The sequence below is a fragment of the Anguilla rostrata genome, chromosome 14 (assembly GCF_018555375.3).
Source record: "Anguilla rostrata isolate EN2019 chromosome 14, ASM1855537v3, whole genome shotgun sequence".
NCBI lineage: Eukaryota > Metazoa > Chordata > Actinopteri > Anguilliformes > Anguillidae > Anguilla > Anguilla rostrata.
Window position 1 is genome coordinate 39298536 of NC_057946.1, and position 11143 is coordinate 39309678.

The window sequence follows — 11143 nt, forward strand, 5'->3', positions numbered from 1 at the left end:
TAAGATTAAAAAAAAAAAAACAGGGCCAAGTGACTTGAAACAATTTAGAAAACATTGGGTATCATTGCTTTGGAATACAGCTTCTTTAATTTAGGTGAGGCAAGATAGCCTATATTGTTTGTAGTACAGTAACTTGCCGTCATTTTTGTATCAATACAATAGTTATAGACAGTGCTTTGTATGTGTGAGTAACATGACATTTTTGTACATTGAAAGCGTGTTTATGAGATATAATTTCAATTTGCAAAATGGTTTTTTCCGTTTTCTGTTGTTTTGTCAAGATGCACTTTTAGTGTTTATAAGGTTTAAAAGGCATTATGATATGCTTAAGCTGTAGGTAGGACTCCTCTTTGCTGTTTTGCTTAGATAAATCACTGACCTTAGGTGAGAATTGGAAGTAGTAGAATAGGAAGGAACACTCGACAGTGGAGAACAGCAGCACATGCATATGTCGCAGCAATCTTTGCTTTATAAAATAACAGTAGCACGGGAGAAATGAAGACAAATTATGAAATTGAGTAGTTGAAAATCAAATCCTGCTTAGGGCCCCTCAAAGGCTAGGGCCACCACTCCCACGCCAACCAAACACACACAGCACTGCTCACACCAACCAAACACACACAGCACTGTCACACCAACCAAACACACACACTACTGTTCACACCAACCAAACACACACAGCACTGTCACACCAACCAAACACAAACACTACTGTTCATACCATCCAAACACACACACTACTGTTCACACCAACCAAACACACACAGCACTGCTCACACCAACCAAACACACACAGCACTGCTCACACCAAGCAAACACACACACTACTGTTCACCCCAACCAAACACACACTAGTGCTCACACCAACCAAACACACACAGCACTGCTCACACCAAACAAACACACACAGCACTGCTCACACCAAGCAAACACACACAGCACAAACATGGAACACCTCTCCCCTCCCCCCCACCCCCTCAAATTCAAATTCAAATGCTTTATTGGCATGACATATTTGAAAATACATATTGCCAAAGCATAGTGATAACAAGAATCAACCATAGTAAGAATTCTTTTTAAAAGCAAGCAGCAATAACAGCATAAATGACAGTAACACAACATTTATTACCTATTAAATTGACTACTATTATTCTATATATTATGAATTAAATACTATTATTCTACTATAATACTATTTCTATAATATTCTATTCTCTATTTTTTTTTAAAGGATGTTCTCAATAAAATTATTATATATATTTACATATATATATATATATATACATACATATACTTTTTTATTTAACCTTTATTTACCCAGGGTAGGTTCACTGAGCACAGATGCTCTTTTGCAGGAACGCCCTGCTTCACATTCATACACATTCACACCTGGGAGATGCCCAGTACAACCATAATCCTCTATTGTTGGCCCCTGAGCAGCTCCACTGAAGGGAGAGAACATTTTTTAGCCAGTTAAATCAGGGGATGATTAGGTGGCAAGTTTTTGTGAGAGCCAGATCTGGGATTTTAGCCAGGACACCGGGGAACCCCCTACTCTTTGCGAATAGTGTCATGGGATCTTTGATGACCACAGTGTGACTCACTGTGGACCTCGGTTTAACGTCTCATCCGAAAGACGACATCTCCTACAGCACAGTGTCCCCGTCACTGCACAGGGGCACTGGGGCATATTTGACCAGAGGGAAGATTGCCCCCTGCTGGCCCACCAACACCACTTCCAGCAGCAACTCAGTATTCCCTGGTGGTCTCCCACCCAAGTACTAACCAAGCCCACACCTGCTTAGCTTCAGGCAGTTGGCAGGAGCAGAGTGCATGGTGGTATGGCTGTATATGTATATATACATATATACACATACACATACATACATATAAAAGACTCGCAGCTTTTTTTTTTTTTTTTTTGATCATTTGTAAGTGAGGGAAATTTGTTTTGGAATTTAGAATTTAGAATCTTTTTTCAATTAAAAATGTGTTTTTCTTATCTGTTAATTTTTTTTACAATATAGCAGGAAGTGCATCTCCATCTCTACCTCTCCTGTCTTGCAGCGACCACATATACGTTCTTCTTTGGGTCGCCATGTTTTTTTGTGCCTCCCTTTTTCAATTGCTAAGGTGTGGTCACTGAGCCGGTACTTGGTCAGGATTTGTCTCTGCTTTGTATCTCTGACAGAGAGAAAATTGTATTCTCGATTTAGGGCCAAGTAGCAATTAAGTTTGTTTTGTATTTTCGTTTCATTATTCCAATGTTCCAGATAGGCATCTTTTGTTCCTTTAATTATTTGGTTTACTATAATTTTTGATTGCATTGGTGGTTGTTTTCCTTTGGATGTTTAGTTTTGTTCTGCAAACTTCTGCATGCTATAGGATGCTTGTCCCACCTAGTGTAGTTGTGATAACTGAGTGGACCCCATACTTCACTTCCATATAAGGCAATTGGTTGGATTACACTGTCAAAGATTTTAAGCCAAATTCTGTTTGTTTTGTGATATTTTCTCATTGCATAAAAAGGCTCTTCAGGCTTTTTCTTCAGTATTAACTGCCCTAGGTTTCCTGAGGCACTTATTTTGAGCCCCAGGTAGTCACAGAACAGGGAGTGATCTAGTGCGGCGTTTCCTAGAGTGAACATGTGTCTGGTTTCCTGAGATCTGGGTTTCTTTTGGAATATCAGAGATCTTATAGATTTTTAGATATTTTTATAGATATTTTAAAAAACAGTTTACTGTCAGTGCTCTCGCCTCTCTCTCTCTCTCTCTGTGGGGAGGGGATTACACAGTGACATTACATTCAAAGCAAAAACAGCAAGGATAAAAAAAAAAACAATTTAAGATTATTCATTAGGCTATAAAAAAAAATGCACATCTCTGTGTTTTGTGGAACATTGTGGAACCTGATGTAGAAAAAAATGTCCTAATGTTTATTGTGAGCATTCAGTTGCCACGGTCACGGGCTGAGCTGAATGTGAACCTCCACGCAATGCAAATTTGTTGCAATAAAAATTCCGTTCGTTTACGTCAGGCCGATTTGGCATATATAGGTATTCCAGACATGTGTGAAAATATGTGTGATTAGGTCTGCCAATTCACCTACTGAACTACTGAAAAGACTCCATAGAGAAAGAACGAGAAAGCAGAGAATGAACCTCGCGATTGTACTGGTGAGTGAAGTATCAGGAACATTATTAACCACTGATGATGTATGGGGTGGGAAGGGATACGGCTAGCAAAACGATATTTTCATGCGCTATCCTCGTTGAGCCATGAAAGGTTATAGGCTATGCACGTTTTAAAGATTTTTTTTCAAAATTGTCCATTTAAATTAAGGGCAGACAGGTCTCCGCATCCTTTCAAGTGAGCAAAAGCCGGACCCGACTTCTAGAGGGGTGGAAATCTTGGTTGAGAGACGTTTACATTGACATTAACGTTTAGCCTACTTTGATATTAACGGGCTAGGTTAACCTCAATATAGCTCAGGTTTAACCGGTTACGTCCTGGTTACGTCATAATCAGCTTGAGAACTTTCACTTCTCAACCAAATGTAGCAGGGTTTTCACCTGAACGCATAGACAGTGTCTCACACAAAAATGTTCGCTGGGTTATCTGTGGCTGTCTGCTCTGGACAAGGTGGGCTTTTTAAAAAAGCCGTCGTTACGGGGGAATTTGTTCGTATTATTTCTGTGCATTTCGTATGAAATAGGCTGCCCACCTTTTTATGGTAGCCTATTACCCTGTGCCAGCTCTAATGCGATATTGCGCATATAGTTTTGGTTATAGATTATTTTTAGGCAACATTTACTCGAGAGGTAGGCATATTTTGTAACAAAACAGAGTTGTATATTTCAACTATTCTTTCAGCGGCTCTCCCTGTTAACGATATTATTCCGTATGTCCCTATCCACAGTTTGTGGTTCTGAGCACGGCGCCTGCTGTCCGTTCGATACTACGCTGTTCTCAGTGTGAAGACAACTGTACCAGGAGGGAGATCGACCAGTCGGCGAAGGTTCTCTTCAGCAATGCCGCGAGTTCTTTCATCGGGAAGGATGAAATCAACCGCTCATTGGCCCCATGGACATACAAGTAAGTCTGACAAAGTTACAATAAGGGGGGACATGAGCAGTGGCGATTGGTGAGCTGAAAATTTGTGGGGACTGAGAACTTCCCCTTAAATTGATTATTAGTCGCGACCAGTCATTTTTTCAGTAATTTTCCTTGACTATTAACATAACGATTAATTCACGAAAATAGGCTATTCAATACCACCAGATATACAGGTTCTCCTCAATGAGGCCATTAAGCGAGTAGCCTACGTTAATTTTTTTTATTTTTTATTTAAATTAGCATTGCAAAAATACGCACATTTATCAACATGTATTGTGGATACAGGTAGATCTCTTCCTCCGCACTCACTCGGATAATATTCGTGGAATATTCGCAGATTTTGAATAATCTTGAAGTCCATTTTTATAATGGCTGGTTATGCTGAACGCTAACGGGGTAGTTCACATAGTGGTGTATCTTTTTTCATTAAGCGTATGGACAACGGGGCAAAACCTAAGGGGTGGGGGGGGGATGTAAGAGGGACTTTTTAGGTAAATGCACCCAGCTTGAACGACGTATTTCAAGTTAAACACACAAAATTACCATCTCTTTGTCTAATCGAACAGCGGGAGAGTTCAATAAATATTTCGGGAGATATTGCCAAAAGTCTGTTTTGGCTATGCAAGTGAATTTTTTTTCTTCCGGTAGTGTTTTTCCGCTACTGTATTATGTGTGCATGTCAAGAACTCAGAATGTATCATAGATAATCGTAAACAGTAGTTTACTGACTAACAGGCATACTTGCTTGCTGGGATTGCTAGCCAGGCAAAAGAGCAGACACCCCCACCCCACTCCCCAATGGCATGGTTAAACCGAATGGGGTTGTTAGCCTTTTGTTATTAGACAGTGAATTAACAATTGATTGGATTTATTCAACTTAGACTGGATCTTCGTAGGCTACATTTATTTAACGCAACTTTAACTTTAGGCAATGTGGTGACGTGTGATATCGACTGATACAGCTGTTTGGATCGAACAGACATTATAGACCGGGACCGAACAATAATTCATAGTTAACCTCAGGGTTAAATGTAACATTTCACTCTCGGTACTTTTCGATCAGATTGCTCGTGAATGGTATGCCTAACAGAATGTGGATAAGCTGTGAGTTATTAAATATTTAATGTCAGTATTCAATCGAGAGAGAAAAAAACAAAACCATTAATTCTAATGCATTTCTTGTCATTGACAGATCTCTCTCTCTCTCTCTCTCTCTCTCTCTCTGGCAACAGGCAAGCAACAGGCAGGCAAATCTAGCTGCGAGTGAGGCTGTCGGTCCTTCTCCTCGCAGCTTTTGATCATTTGTTAGGGAGGGAAATTTGTTTTGGAATTTTGAATTTAGGATCTTATTAAAATATGTTTCCCTTATCTGTGAAAATTTTTCACAATATAGCAGGAAGTGCATCTCTGTCTCTACCTCTCCTGTCTTGCAGTGACCACATATACGTTCTTCTTTGGGTAGCCATGTTTTTTGTGCCTTTCTTTTTCAATTGCTAAGGTGTGGTCACTGAGCCTGCACTTGGTCAGGATTTGTCTCCTCTTTGTATCTCTGACAGAGAAGAGATACTCTGCCAAATTGTATTGTCTGTTTAGGGCCAAGTAGCCAAGTTTTTTTGTGTTTTAGTTTCATTATTCCAATGTTCCAGATAGGCATCTTTTGTTTGTTTAATTATTTGGTTTACTCTAATTTCTGGTTATAAAGCAGCGCTGGTCTGAGTTTGGTCAGTGTTTGGTTTTAGTTGGTTGGTGAGTCTCATGACCAGCTGACTGAGAGGACTCTTTTTGGGTTTCAGATCTTGGGTTTTCAGTGCTTGAAATTGCATTGTGTCTTGGGGACTTGATTTGAGGTGCATCCAAAATTTAAGTGCTCTTTTTTTAATGTTAATTATCAATAGGTATCTGCCTAATTCTGCCCTGAATGCATTGGTGGTATTGTTCGGCAAAATTCTGCATGCAAGGCCTCTATAGGATGCTTATCCCACCTAGTGTAGTTGTGATAACTGAGTGGACCCCATACTTCACTTCCATATAAGGCAATTGGTTGGATTACACTGTCAAAGATTTTAAGCCAAATTCTATGTTTGTTTTGTGATATTTTCTCATTGCATAAAAAGGCTCTTCAGGCTTTTTCTTCAGTATTCACTGCCCTAGGTTTCCTGAGGCACTTATTTTGAGTCTCTCTCTCTCACTCTCTCTCTCTCTCTCTCTATTGCTTTATTGGCAGGAAATACCTAGGTCCATATTGCCAAAGCATTATAAATCAATTAATGTTCAATCGGCACAAGCATTTAAAGAAAAAATAAATAAATAATAATAATGTAGGATGGTCACTCAGTGTCCCTCAGGTTATGGCAAGCTGAGACATATTGAGCCGCAGTTGGGGCTGTTGGTCCTTGTCCTAATAGGACTGCACATTTTTCTTTGATAAAGAATGGAAGTTTTTTTATAATTTCTGAAACTTTGTGGTAATATATTTTTCCAATATCTGTATATTTTGTACAGTTTAGGAGGAAGTGCATCTCTGTCTCAACCTCTCCTGTCTTACAGTGACCACATATTCGTTTTTCTTTTGGTAACCATGAATTTTTGTGTCTACTTTTTTCAATTTCAAGGGCGTGGTCACTGAGTCTGTATTTGGTCAGGATCCATCTCTGCTTTGTATCTCTGACAGAGAAGACTGTCTGACTCTCTCTCTCTCTCTCTCTCTCTCAGGAAAAACACTAATTACACTAGATTACCGGAGACTATCTGGACTGCCAGTTGCAACCATAGGTTTTGCCGGAACGACAAGCTGTTAGTTTTCAAGCCCCACCTGCGCGTGCTGGACATCAAATACAACATCAGGGTCTACTACACAGAGCCCTGCCGAACCGCGAGTCACTACAGGCTGGTCCCAGAGACGTTCAGCGTTACTGTGGGCTGCACGTGCATTGCAACACGCGCTTCCTAAGAGTTTGCTCCTCCTTAACGGCTACATCTGTCACATACATACTACATGTGTGCTACAATGAATATTATATATTTCATGTAAAAAAATGTCAAAGTATGGTATTTTGAAATATCTGAAAATGGGATAAACATAAAGACATAAACTTCCCAGTACATACACTGTGTGTATGGCCAACAGTAATCTTTCTCAAGAAAGAGAGAAAAAATCGCAAGGCACTCAATCTCCAGATTAGCAGTGTAAAAAGCCTTTATTATTTTGGGTAAACCCAACACGTATCGGCAGTAAATGCCTTCATCAGGGGATTTGTTAGTAATCCTTCTCAGTTTTGAGATCTGGAAACAGAAAAATAGGAAAAATACACTTATAGTGATTTTCCTGGTTAATAGCTTTCAGTTTCTCCATAAACAACACACTTAGGCTATATTTAGATTTTTAAAAAACCCAGCCTTCAGTGTGTTAAATTGTATCGCTGTTTTTATTTTTGTGGTTTTTATTGTATTACATGCCATTTTTAATTGTCTCACTCCTTTATGGTCTGTCCACCAATTGAAAAATGCATAAATTATTGTTGGCCTATTATTACATATTGTAATGTTTTCATCTGTGAGAATTCAAGGGAACCATTTTTTCTAGCAGTTGTCAACTGTAGTCAGCTGTAGTCACCAGCGTGTGACGGACGAGAATCCACTGTGCACGCCTGGTACAGCATCTTATTATTACTGCTGAAAGTTATTAACTTCCAAGAAAAGCTGGATTTTATGAAGGTAGAAAACAACTATCAGATGGACTAAACTACGTTTAGATGGACACAGGCGATAGTCATGGTGGGGGGGGGGTCTTAATTTGTTTAGAAATATAACAGATTTATTTAAAACTTATGAGCCACAAATTGACACTAACCAATGGGAATTGCTCATCTTAAAAAGGTGAGGTGGAGGAATGTGGGGGACGGGGTGCATTAGCTCCACAGCAGGTGCGTCATTAGTCCCACGGCTCCCCTACTCCTGGCACTCAGGATCGCACCATCCAGGTTTTCACTCCAGTGCAATGTTGCTCATTTACCCAGAATATATTTATCCCAGCACTATGACATTTTACTCGAATCTGCTTTGACATGTCAGTGGTCATTACCCGCTTTAGTTACAGACATAACTTAGCTGGAAGCCATTTAAACCAGAGTAAAAGTAGTCCAATGTTATATTCATATGAAGTAGCTGGTTATAATTATAACAGAGGGGCGGAGTAACAGTAAATGAAAATGCCCATACAATGGTATAATAAGTTTTTTCTGGGCATACTCATGTTAATCAAGGAAACACATTCCAGTGGGTAACGTGAGACCAGCCACATATTCAAATTATGCATGTAAATAGAAACTGAAAATATATCATGAAAATAGACTGTGCGCAAACATTGACGCTCTTTGTAATTAACCGTGAAGCGAGTTGTGGTAACCTCCAGATTGATGAGGAAAGCTGTTTTTGTTTTCTGTTCAACAACCAGCAAATAGCCTGCCACATAGCCCAATCTGGTGTGTGCTTAGCCTATTATAAATGCTTGTAACCAGGTGGCTGTTTCTTTTCCATTAATCACTTGGAGCATTGAGAAGATGATGCTATGTCAACGCAGCAAGCAAATTAGCTGAACACATCTAACATTAAACATGGAATTCATTTCAGACACATTGATGAGAACAATTCATTTCTTTTACAGATATTATACACCATTTAAAATGCCAAGCCCCATCTATTGTCCCTAATCTTTAAATCAGAAGCCCTCTCACAGTGACCTCCCTGGGTATCAACCCTCTCGTTTTCTCTTTAGATGCTGTTATATAAACATATAACAGCAAAAAGCACATTGTCATAGCAACTCAGAGGTGGCGTAATTGTAACAGCTGTCCCAATTGTAAAGACGTGTTTTTTGGTCACCTAGCAAACAGTTTGTGCTAAAATCGACTCATAAAAACCATACTCAAGGACTGATAACTGGTTAAAATGATGTATGCTGTGATTTATTAAATAAAAATATAATGCCTTATACCAAAAATTACAACAGGTGGTCTGACATTTCATGCTTCCAATCAAGTTGACCAACCAAGATGTATTGTGTATGCCAGGGACGTGCACAGACATTTTGAGGGGCTGTTGCCTCCCCCAGACTCTCACACACACAGACACTGGCGTTGCTAGGTGTGGCCTTCCGGGGCTGAAGCATGCAATCGTATTTATATTCGTATGTATATTTATATACACAGCGGCGTAGTTTTCGCTTGGACTTTGGGAGGGACGCCTTAAGGGCGGGGTCTGGGGGTCCTCTCCCAGGACATTTTGAGCGTCAAACACTTAATTTCCCTGCATTCTGGTGAATTTTTATGTGCCAATTTGTGCCTTTTCTGCATCAATTTATGGTGGAAATTCTTTTATGTTTATGTGTTTTTATGCTTTCATGTTTTTATTGGGGGGGGGGGGGGCAAATGCACGTGTTCTAAATATTGAGGGGAATGTATCCCCTGCGTCCCCCCCGAAATCTACACCACTATATCAATACATATATGTATTGATAGAGGGGTATCTAAGTAGACTATTTAACAATTACCTAGCTTTTAGCGCTAGCCAGTACTACGCTACCATCAACACAACGCACAGCACTCATACGCCGGTATATGCACTTATAGCTAGCCACCTGTACAGCATTTTCAGTAATACGGGAGTATGCAGCTGAAATCCTCTATGGAAAGCAACCTCACAGCGATCTTATCTACGATCAGTAGGTAATGTTGTGCTTCACTTCGGGGTGTTTATTCCGCTGGAAAAGAGAGAGCCAACTTTTCGTTTATTTTTTATTTCCTTCTTGCGTCTACGATGGCGATCGCGACCACATTTATTTTGCCTTTTTGTGTAGCTATTTCCGTGGATAAAATTGCATTTACTATTATTTATTGGTAAAACATTTACTTCATATCCAGGGAGGTAGCCAACTACTTGAAAGTTAGATCACATGTGTAGCTGTTTATTGTCACGGTATGGGGGCTAGGACCCAGGCGCAGAGTGGGGAAAAAACACAAAACTCAAAAATGTTTATACAAATTAAGACTTTACTAACAAAAAAACAGAACAAAGAGCCACGAGGGGCATATAACGAAAACTAAAAGAATACAACAAAAAAAAAAAGAACTTCTCCAGTACAGAAAACAAATGGCAGAAGCACAAGTGGAGGCAAAGGCAGAAACGCACAAGCAGGTCAAAAACACAGGCAGGTACATACGGTCAGAAACAAACACAAGGAACCAGCACCCGAGTCAAGGGGACAAAGAACTTAAATAGACAGGGGTAACAATTTAAAATATGAGACACTCTGAGGTCCTGAGTTTGTCTGGAAGACTATTCCAGACCCTGGGAAGTGCCTTCGTAGCAAGTTCATGATCACCTTTAGTTCACAGCTAATGTCTGGAATTTCAAAAAAGTCACAAAAGGTTATCTTGGGGGTGGTTTGGTAAGTATGGATTTAATACATTATATGTATTATCATAATCAAAATTGATATCTTGCTTTAGAAGAAATCAAGTCATCTTTTCAAAGCAACATATAACCATTATATAGAGGCAAGGTATGGCTCATGCATTGAAACTATGACAATGGTGTACAAATTATACTTAATGATGAGAAAAAAGTGATTTATATTTCCATATATATTATAAGGCTTTATCTCAGGTCTGAAGAAATTTGCGCTTATGTCTCTCTTGGTTTATCATCCATTAGTAGTAATCATTACAGGTCAGTTGTCACACAAATATCATGAGGTATTTATGTAGTCTTTCCTATGTGTGACCTGTTATCCCTACTGAAAATTCCAGCTGAGACCAGTTGGGATACTAAGCTGGTTGAAGATGGCTTAAACTGTTACTAGAAACAACTACTTGTCTCGTTATTTAATCATCGTCCCCACCTGCCTCGTTTTCCCTTCCCTCTGGTCTGATTGTTCTTTGAGTTCACCTGTGTCTTGTTACCCCTGTCTATTTAAGTTCTTTGTCCCCTTGACTCGGGTGCTGGTTCCTTGTGTTTGTTTCCGACCGTAT

General features: G+C 39.6%; 1 long non-coding RNA gene across 1 annotated transcript; it reads left to right on the forward strand.

The window, feature by feature from the left end:
* The first annotated feature begins 3920 nt into the window (after positions 1 to 3920).
* LOC135239793 (uncharacterized) lies at positions 3921 to 7641 on the forward strand. The gene is made up of 2 exons (XR_010325489.1): positions 3921 to 4094; positions 6828 to 7641. It is a non-coding gene; the product is annotated as an uncharacterized LOC135239793 (long non-coding RNA).
* Positions 7642 to 11143: the final 3502 nt, after the last annotated feature.